The sequence below is a fragment of the Dipodomys ordii genome, unplaced genomic scaffold (assembly GCF_000151885.1).
Source record: "Dipodomys ordii isolate 6190 unplaced genomic scaffold, Dord_2.0 Scaffold215, whole genome shotgun sequence".
NCBI classification, from domain to species: domain Eukaryota; kingdom Metazoa; phylum Chordata; class Mammalia; order Rodentia; family Heteromyidae; genus Dipodomys; species Dipodomys ordii.
In genome coordinates this window covers 180,418-191,743 of record NW_012267431.1, presented here as the reverse complement: position 1 = coordinate 191,743, position 11,326 = coordinate 180,418, and positions in this window count along the sequence as shown.

The window sequence follows — 11,326 nt, the reverse complement described above, 5'->3', positions numbered from 1 at the left end:
TGGATGAGAGTCCTACCTGGGTCAGACTCACAGCTGGAGATCCGGCTCTCCCCCAATAGAACCAAGACCAGATAAAGACTCTCTCAGGCAATCCAGGAACCAATCAAGAACCAAGCAAAGACAGCTACCTGTTGACCAAGACAGTCAAAGTTTGGAATTGGTCTCCAATAATCCTTGAATCCCCAGGGGAAAATCACAATGGAAAAAAAAATCACAAGATTCATCCATAGCCAAGATAGCAAGCCACCCCCAAAAGCCAGCAGCCACCCAGGGAAGAGTCCCAGTGGAAGCAAAACAGGAATGGAAGACAAATGCTACATCCAAGAGATGTTAGAGCCAATGACTCAAGAATTAAAGCAAGAAATAGGTCAGAAATCTAAAGAACAAAGAAATGAAATATCAGAAGGGATGCAGGATTTCAAACAGGAGATGCATTCAAAAATAGATGAAGTACACACTTCACTGAGGAGATTAATACTCTGAATAACAATATAAAAGTCATAAATTGTTCAATTTCTTCCATGCATGGCACAATGGAAGCCATAGTTAACAGAATGAATGAAATGGAAATTAATATATCAGATACAGAAGACAAAATTCAGTGACTGGAAGAAAGTCACAAATATGGAAAAAAACACTTAAAGTATGCAAAAGGGAAGTGCAAGAAGAAGCAGACAGTGCCAAGATATTTAACCTTCATATAATTTAATTGGGGTGGATGAAGGTGAGGAATACCAGAACAAAGGAATGCAACACCAAGTCAATAAGAGTATCACCGAAAATTTCCCCAATCATAAAAGAGAACATCTTACTTATATAACAGAAGCATACTGAACATCTAACAAGCAGGATCCCAGGAGGAACCCTTCTAGGCACATTATAATACAAATGATAGATCTGAATAAAAAGAAACAATCTTGCATGCAACAAAACAAAGAAGGAGCTATATTATAATGGGAAAAATCAGAATCACTGCAGATCTCTCCACACAGACACTGAATGCAAAGAAAGCCCGGGAAGTACCATCCAAGCCCTGAGAATAACTGCCAACCCAGACTGGTATATCCAGTGAAGCTAGCATTCACATTTTATGGAGAAACTAAAAATTTTAATAGTAAAGAAAAACTAAATGAATTCATAAGCCAGAACTTCAAAGAATATTAAGAGGAGAAACACAACATTATGAAATCAATCAAGATCAGGGATCCACATCAGACAAAAATCACTAGAAGTCTAACTTTTCCTCCAACAGGAGGAAAAGAAAGAAGAAAAACTTAGGAAAGCAGGAAAATGACAGCAAACAATGCATCTCTCTATAATAATCATAAATGTTAACGTCCTCAATTCACCAATCAAAAGGAAAAGAACTGCAGATTGGATCAGAAAACAAGAACCTGGTAGTTGTTGCCATCAATAGACTCAAATCATAGCTAAACATAAAAAGAAACTTCGAGTGAAGGGATGGAAGAAGTTCTACCAAGCAAATTCTCCAAGCAAGAAAGCAGGAGTTGCCATCCTGATGATATCTGACAAAATAAACTTTTCATTAAAGTCAATACAAAAAGACAAAGGACACTACATATTGACACAGCGAACAATCCAAGAAGAGGATATCACCATTATCAATTTATACTCCCCAAACATTGGTGCACCTAAATATGTTAAAAATACTCTCAGACTTACAGAATAGATCCAAATACAATAATACTAGGAGACTTTAATACCCCACTCTCACCAATAGACAAATCTACCAACTAAAGGATTGGCAAAATGGCCACCGAATTAAATTATGCCATATCTCAAGCAGAATTAATTGACACCTACCAAGTTTTCCACCCTACAACAAACCAGTACACATTCTTCTCAGCAGCCCCTGGAAATTTCTCCAAAATAGACCATAAAAAGAATTTAAGCAAATAAAAGGGGATTGACATAATCTCCTATATTGTATCTGACCACAGTGGAATAAAGCTAGTTCTCAATAACGAAGTATACCGTAGAAATTACTCAAATACATGGACATTGAACAGCACACTTCTGAGCAACACCTGGGTCACAGAAGAAATTAAAGAAAAAATTTAAAAGTTCCTACAATTCAGTGAAATTGAATACACATTACAAAGAAACATGTGGGACATGGCAAAAGAAGTCCTGAGGGGCAAATTGATTGCCTTCAGTGCAAACATCAAGAAAATAGAGACAGACCAAGTAAATAATCTCATGTTGCAATTAAAACTGCTAGAAAAGCAGGGAAAAATGGAATCTAAAGTTCCTAGACAGAGTGCGATAACCACCATAAGAGCTGAAATTAATGAAATAGGGACTAAGAAAGCTATAAATGAAATAAATAAAACAAAACGCTGTTTATTAAAAAAAACTCAATAAAACTGATAGACCTTTGGCAAGATTAACTACAAAAAGAAGAGAGGAAACCCAAATCAATAAAAGCAGGGATGCCACCGGAAAAATTACAACAAATACCCAAGACATCCAAACAATTATAAAGAACTATTTCCAGAATGTACACCCACTAAAGAAGGAAAACCTAGCAGAAATGGATGAATTTTTAGAGAAATACAAATTCCCCAAATGGAACCAAGAAGAAATAAATCAATTAAATAAGCCAATATCTTACAATGAGATAGAGGAAGCAATCAGAAGTCTTCCAACAAGGAAAAGCCCAGGATCAGATGGATTCACTATGGAATTCTATAAGACCTTTAAAGAGGAACTAATAACCATACTCCTCAAACTCTTCAGAGATATAGAAACAGAGGGAGCTATCCCAAACTCATTCTATGAAGCCAGTATCACACTCATCAACAAAACAGGCAAGGGCCCAACAAAAAAGAGAACTAAAGACCAATCTCCTTGATGAACACAGATGCAAAGCTCCTCAATAAAATTTTAGCTAACAGAATCCAGAAACATATAAAAAAATTATACATTACGACCAAGTAGGCTTCATCCCAGACATGCAGGGATGGTTTAACATACATAAATCAATAGATGTACTCCATCACATCAACAGAGCCAAGGTCAAAATCTGCATGATTATCTCCATTGATGTGGAAAAGGCTTTTTGATAAAATACAACATTCATTCATGTTAAAAGCTCTGGACAAAAATAGGAATAGAAGGAACATTACTTAAAACAAGAAAAGCCATATACGACAGACCAATAGCCAATAGTATACTTAAGGGGGAAAACTACAATCAATTCTAAAATCAGGAAAAGGCAAGGATGCCCACTTGCACCAGTCCTCTCCAATATAGTTCTGGAATCCTTAGCCAGAGGAATAAGGCAAAAAAGACATTAAGGGATGTGCATAGGGAAGGAAGAAGTTAAACTATCCCTTTTTGCAGATGACATGATATTATTATACCTCAATGACCCCCAAAACTCTACCCCCAAACTCTTAGAACTTATAAACCACTTAGGCAAAGTAGCAGGATACAAAATTAACCCACTCAAATCAGTTGCCTTTCTGTACACCAACAATGTACAAGCAGAAAGGGAAATGAATGAAACAACACCACTGACAATAACCTCAAAAATGTATTATTTAGGAATTAACCTAGACAAAGATGTAAAGGAACTATTTAATGAAAACTATAAAAACTTAAAGAAAAAATTATAGAGGACACCAAGAAATGGAAAGAACTTCCATGTTCTTGGATAGGCAGACATAATATAGCGAAAATGGCCATACTGCCAAAATTGATATAAAAATTCAACGCAATTACCATTAAAATCCCAATGACATTCATTACTGAAATACAGAAAACAGTCCAAAAATTCATATGGAACAACAGAAGACCTAAAATAGCTAAAACAATTCTAGCCAAAAAAGACAACACTGGAGGGATCTCAATACCAAATTTCAAACTTTATTATAGAGTCATAAGAAAGACAGTTTGGTACTGGCACAAAAACAGACCTGAAGACTTATGGAATAGATTACAAAATCTAGAAATAAAACCACATGCTTACAGTCAGCTGATATTTGACAAAGGAGCCAAAGACATACAGTGGGAGGAAGCATAGCTTCAACTACTGGTGCTGTGAAAACTGCAGCGACATGCAGAAAATTAAAAGTGGACCCCAGCCTGTCACCATGCACCAACATCAACCCAAAATGGATTAAAGATCTTAACATTAAACCTGAAATTCTGAAACTACTGCAGGACAGAGTAGGAGAGACACTCGAACTTATGGGCACAGACATGATTTTCCTGAACAGAGTACCAGGGTCACGATAAATTGGAGACAGACTTGACAAATGGGACTACCTTAAAATAAAAAGTTTTCACACAGCTAAAGACATTACAAACAAACTAGAAAGACAGCCAACTAATTGGGAAAAATGTTTACCAGCAATATATCAAAGCCCTGATATGAAGTATATACAGGGAACTCAAGAAACTAATCCCTCCCAAACCTAACAAACCAATTTCTAAATGGACAAAGGAACTAAAAGGGGACTTCTCAGAAGAAGAGATTAAAAAATGGCAAAGAAACACATGAGGAAATCTTCACCATGCCTGGCTGTAAAGGAAATGCAAATAAAACCAACCCTGAGATACCACCTTACCCCAGTCAGAATGGCCCACATCTTAAATTTAGCCAATGACAAATGCTGGAGAGGATGTGGATAAAGAGGAACCCTATTGTACTGCTGGTGGTAAAGTGCACTAATATAATCACTTTGGAAAGCAGTCTGGAGGTTCCTCAGAAAGCTAAATGTAGACCTCACATAGGACCTGACAATACCACTCCTACGTATCTATCCTGAGCAACAGGAACGAGGATACAAGGACACATGCACCTCCATGTTCATTGAAGCACTGTTCACAATAGCCAAGATATGGAAACAACCCACATGCCCCACTACAGATGAATGTATCCAAAAATTGTGATACCTATATACAATGGCATATTATGCAGCCACTAGAAAAGACAAAATAATGGCATTTGCAGGTAAATGGATGGAACAAGGAAAAATCATTTTGAGTGAGGTAAGCCAGCAGCAAAGAGACAAACGGCACATGGTCTTCCTGATACGTGGATATTACATCCAAAATGTAAAGAGTTATGACAAAGTAAACAGGACTTGAGAAAAAGGACTTCCACTCATCTTGTCATAACATTACTAAATGACCTCATTTTGCTGATCACCTATATGTGCACATCTGAGGGAAGCTAGAAGGAGGGCACAGAAACAGAGGGAAACAAGGGAAAATATACAATAGTGGGATCCATCAGCTGCACTGGACATTGATGAAAATGAACTAACCAACTCAAGGGCAGTGATGGGAAGGTAGGGAATGAGAGGGATAGAACGAACAGCTAACACCAAGCAAAAGGAAAGAAATGTACATATCATCTGATGCAGAAGAAATAGCAGTATTGTCAAAGCTCATAGAATTCACAAACTTTATAGACCACAATAATGACAATTTGCCTCATGAAGGTTAGAATATATTTGTGATTTTAACTAAGAATCACTATCTCACAATACTTTGAAATATGTGAAATTTATGTAATCAGTTAATCACAATAAAAATTAAAAAAAATCTTTTGCTAATAAATGAATGGAATGACCAGCTACAGAATAAGAAAAATATTTTCACATCTGAGAGGATTTCCAAAAATATTTAACATGACTGGATATTAAGGAAAAGCATTTTTTAACAAGATATCACTATAAATCTATGAAAATGGCTTTATAGTGAGAATATGAGAATATTAAACACTGTGAAAGCCTTGATGAAACTGATCTTATTCATTGCTGGTGGATATACAAAATGGCACACATGAGCTGGAAAGGTTTGACAGTTTCTTTCCCTTTTAGTGCAAGTCCTGGAACTTAAACTCAGGGTCTGGGCCTGTCACTGAGGTTTTCTGCTCAAGCCTACTGCTCCTGCTTCCCATCTAGATTTTTGGTGGTTAATTGGAAAAAGAGGGTCTCGTGGACTTTTACTTCCTACCAGGATCCTCAGCTATAAGTCTTCTGAGTACCTGGGATTATATATTTAAGCCACCCATGACCAGAACATTCTCTCTCTTTCTCTCTCTTCCCTTTCTCTTTCTGCAGTGTGTGTGTGTGTGTGTGTGTGTGTGTGTGTGTGTGTGTGTGCGTGTGTGTGTAGTTACTGATATTTGGACACAAGGCCTCATGCTCTTCTTAGCTTTTTTCGCTCACAAGTGAGGTTCTACAACCAGAGACATGCTTCCACTTGCCCCTCACAGGTTCTTCTAGTACTAAAAATATTATTATCACCCACCCTAGACAACAGTGAACATATACTCAACATCTGACACATCAACTGCACTTCTAGGTACTTAACATGATGCAATGAATTTATACTGACACAGAAACCTGGGTGAATAAACATAATGCTTTTTTCTTATTATTTTTGTAATACTAGGGCTTGAACTCATGGCCTTATGCACGTGGGTCAGGCTCTCTTATTACAAATGAGTGATACCTCCACCCTTCTTTGTTCTGGTTATTTCTAATGCTAACCTGGGGCTTGCATTCAAGGTCTGGGCACTATTGCTAAACAATTTCTCTCCAAGTGTAGTGCTCTACCACTTGAGCCACAGATCAACTACTTGATTTTGGCATTTAGTAGGAGATAAAGTTCTGTCACTGACTTCCCTACTGAACCTGACTTCCAATTGGAAGCCTCAGATCTCAGCCTCCAGAAATGTTGGGATTACAGGCAAGGGACACCAGCACCTGGGTGTGCTGGGATTTTCTTGTTGTTGTTGTTGCTGCTGTTGTTGTAGTTTCATTGGCTTTTAGGATAAGAATCTCAATTCTTGTCCAGGGGAGCACTTGTGCTGTACTGGGCTTATTTTAGGCTTCCCATTACACTTAGAACAGGAAGACAGCTCTTTGTTGAGGTCTCTAAAATTTATCTCCAGTGGCTACACTTGAACCATAATTCTACCCATCTCAGCATTCCAAGTAACTAAGATTATACATGTAAGGCACTGATACCTAGCTATCAGGTATATTTTGTTTACATATGTACAAGGGTGTTTGTGTTTGTGTGTGTGTGTGTGTGTGTGTGTGTGTGTGTGTGTGTGTGTGCGCGCGCGTGCACATCTGCACAAAAGACCTGGAGCTGTTTTGGTCAGAGTTGAGCTCAAGCTCTGTCATTTCTGGCTTTTTTCACACTAAATTGTAAATGTCTTACAGACTTTTTGCCCTGTCTGCCATTAAATCTCCAACCTCCAGGTCTCAGCCTCCTGAGTAGTTAGCATTCCAAACAGGAGCCACCAGCACCTACCTCACTTTTATTTTTAATAGATAAAAATTGGGGCAGGTGCCGGTGGTTCACACCTGTATTCCTAGCCCCTTAGGAAGTGGAGACCAGGAGGATGGAGATTTGAATGCAGCCTGGGCAGCAATGGCAGAGAGATGCTTATCTCCAAGTAGCCAGAAATAAGCTGGAAGTGGGTTGTGGTTCAAGGGGAAAAGAGGCAGCCTTGAGTGTAAAAGGCAAGTGTGAGCTTGAGGCCCTGAGTTTAAGCCCCATAACAGAACACACAGTAAATCAGAGTGGACAATGTATCAGCTACAGAAAAGAACAGCTCATAATTGTATGTGGGTTAATCTTTCATAAAGAGCCACTGAGAGGATGAATTAGAAACCAACACATGTACCTGTAGCAGGCAAGCTGGGGTCAGAAATGTGAGTGACAAAAATAAAAATTTGCAACACCAAAAAAGAGAAAAGAAATGGGAATGGAACTTTTTGCCTTTTATTGCCTTGTGGATTTTGAATGTGATAAGTAGATTTTTAGAAAGAATGCTAAGAATGTGATAAGTAGAATTTTAGAAAGAATGCTAAGAATATAGAAAATAGTATTGGGAAAGAAAAAGAGAAAGGAGTATCAATGGGTAGGAAAAAGAAGCCCAGGAAAAGTTTTCTAAATACTAGGAGGAACTGACTTCAGGAAAAGAGGATCCGTTTCCTCTCTTCAGAGACAGCTGGCATGATTTGACCTTTGGCCTGATCCCTTTCACTGGCTCTAGTGCCCAGGAAGAAGTTTCCTTGTTGACCAAGGGAGATGTCCACCTTTGTTAAAGGACACGAAGCAGCACACATAGCATGTCAGCATGAACAACTTTCATGGCTGCTCATGTGCATTCCTCTTCCTTTTCTCCTCAGAAAGATGTTATCTGTGTCCATGTCAGCTATACTTCAGAAGGAGGCTTCTAAATCTTGTGAAGGCCCTTAGGTGTTTTTTGGTTTTGTGTTGTATGGCAGTACCTGGGATATGGATTTGAACTCAGAGCTTCACACTTGGGTGGCTTTATCACTCATAACTGATGCTCTACCACTGGAGTCACCCCTCCAAGTACTGCTTTTTGCTGGTTAATTAAAGATGGAGTCATTCATTCTTTTCTGCCCCCTGTTAGCTTGGAACCTCAGTTCTCTACGTCTTAGCCTCCCGAATATCGAGAGTTATAGAAATAGGCCACTGGAACCTGTTGATAGGTATGTGTTCCCTGTGATATTTTTCACTGTGAATTACCTATGTTCTTCAAAATACCCTCCCCAAATTCAACTTGGTTGTTTGTGATATTGAAAGCAGTGATCAACCATCTAGGAGTTCACTAACTACTGCTTCTCTCAGCATACTTCAGCTGTCCTGCTTTTTTGAGGCTTAGCCTCTTTGATTGGTTCCACATTCCCAAATCTCTCCTTTCGTCCCTCTAACTTAGTTGTCATCATACTATGATATTCAAGCCTGCCTCCACTACATTTTTCTCTGGACTAAATTCTTTCTAGCCTTTTTATTGTTTGTGCTAGTCCTGGGGCTTGAATTGACCCTGAGCTTCCTGCTCAAGACTAGTACTTACACATGAGCCACAGTTCCACTTTGACCTCATTTTGGTTAACTGGAGATAAGAATCTCATGGACTTTCCTGTCTGTGATGGTTTTTAATGGTGATCCTGAGATCTCAGACTGCCACGTATCCGGATCATAAGCTTCAGCTGCTGATCTGCAGCCTATATATTCATTTTAATTATTTTAAATAACAATATTTTAAATCAGATCTTTAAGAAGCATTCATCATAAACACTAAAATAGGAACTAAGCATTATTTGTGCCTGAAAAGATATACAAAACCCATCAGATTTTCTTTTGACAGAGAGCAAGTAGACTATTCAGTAAAGGACATGTTCACTCATCTAGAACCACAACTCCAGACTTAGTAACTCCAAGCACCGGGAACAAAGATGGGAAGGACTAAGGATTTTGGAAACATAAGGATGGGTTAAGCCGGGTGCCAGTGGCTCACATCTGTAATCCTAGCTACTCAGGAGGCTGAGATCTGAGGATCACTGTTCAAAGCCAGCCTGGAAAGGAAAGTCTGTGAGAATCTTATCTCCAATAAACTAACAGAAAACCAGAAGTGGTGCTGTAGCTCAAGTGGTACAGTGCTTGCCTTGAGCTGAAGAGTTGAGGATAGCACCCAGGCCCAGAGTTCAAGCCCCACGACTGCCAAAAAAAAGACGGGTTAGCTTTATTTTCTTTTTTTTTTCCTCAAGACTATAGTTCCACTGCTAAATTATTTGGTGGTTAAAAGGAAAGGGGAGTCTCAAGGACTTTCTGTGCAGGCTGGCTTTGAACCACCATCCTCAGATCTCAGCCTCCTGAGTAGCTCAGACACCCATGTGAGTAACCATTCCCAACCGTAAGGAACATTTAAGTAATGGTCCCTATTTGTGCTGGGTAATACAGGATCTAGTTAAGGAAAATGGGGCTGTTTCTCTACTACCCATCCCCTCCTTTTCATAGTCTCATCATCCATTCTGTGTCCCACTCACCCTGTCCTGACTCTGTCAGTTTTCTAGCATGGTCCTGAGTTGAGGACTTTTCTACGTGCTTCCTCCTGGGAATCTTCCATTGCATGGTAAAGAGCACCTGCGAGCAGAGCAGAAATACTGAGGGTTGTTCAATTATAACTACTCTCCAATCAATCTTGTGACACTTTCTATGTTGGAACTCTCAAATAACTGAAATGTCTAACTAGCTACATTATCAGCTTCCTGAGGAATGTAGATGGTAAGCCTCTTTATTTTGAGGAAAGGAAGATCATTTTCTTAATGATCAAAAATATGAAAAATTCCATGGCTGGTGGCGCACTCATGAAATTTCAGCCACTCAGAGTCTGAGATCTAACAATTTCACTTCAAAGTCAACCAAGGCAGGGAATACCATGGACCAGATATCTCTAAGTGGCCACCAAAAAGCAGGACGTAGAGCAATGGTTCTAGAGCCAGGACACTAGCCTCAAACAAAAAAGCTCAGAAGCCCTGAGTTCAAGCCTCAGGACTAGTACAAAGAAAAAATTTAAAAAATGAGAAGCTGGGGTGTGGCTTAGTACAGTTTCTAATATACATGACTCTACATTCACCCTAAATCACAGAGAGAGACACAGACTGAGACAGAGAGACATAGACAGAGTGAGTTTGTACTGATGAAGGTGAAAGGGAGTGAAGAAGAGGCAGAGGAAGAAGAGGGGAAGGTGTAGGGAGGAGGAAAACAAAGAGGTAGGAGTAAGAAAAATAAAGAAGAGGGTAGGAGATGAGCAGGAGGAAAAAAGAAAGAGAGAAAGGAGGAAAAAGAAAGGAAGCATGATGAAGAAGGATAATGAACATGGGAGAGAAAGAAGAAGATGGAGTAAAAAGGAGGAAAGAAGAAAGATAGGAAAGAGGAGGAAGGAGGGAGGGATTAAGTCTGGCTAAACAGTGAGTACATGCCTTGCCTTGTACTTTCCCCAAAAGGGCATAGTCTACAGTGACCACAACAAGACACTGAGTTGTCAACAGATACTTAGTTGTTTAAAGAATACAAACTTCTCCTTTCATTATTTGGCCTCCAGACTGCTGGCTGGGATGTGATCCATAAAATCTGGTCAATGTTTCTGTTCAATTCCATGTCTGGGATTCCTTTTCCAAGTCCTGACTCATAGCTTCAAATCTGTCCATTCTCCAGGACTAGTCAGGGCAAAGGTGTAAATACTAAGGGTTGATCTGGGAGGCTTCACACCTGAGTTTGATGTCTGCTATAAACTACCTATGAAGCCTACACCAGTGATCCAATGTTTAATTTCCTTATCTGAGGTCTGCTTTCTCTGAAGTTATTGTGAACATTCTAGGAAATACAGCAAAAAGCCCTAGCCACAGGTTAGCTATCTTGTAATTATGTCAAATTCTGAAGTGTTTCACACACACAGTGGGTGCATGTGTGTGTGTGTGTGTGTGTGTGTGTGTGTGTGTGTGTGTGTGTGTGTGTG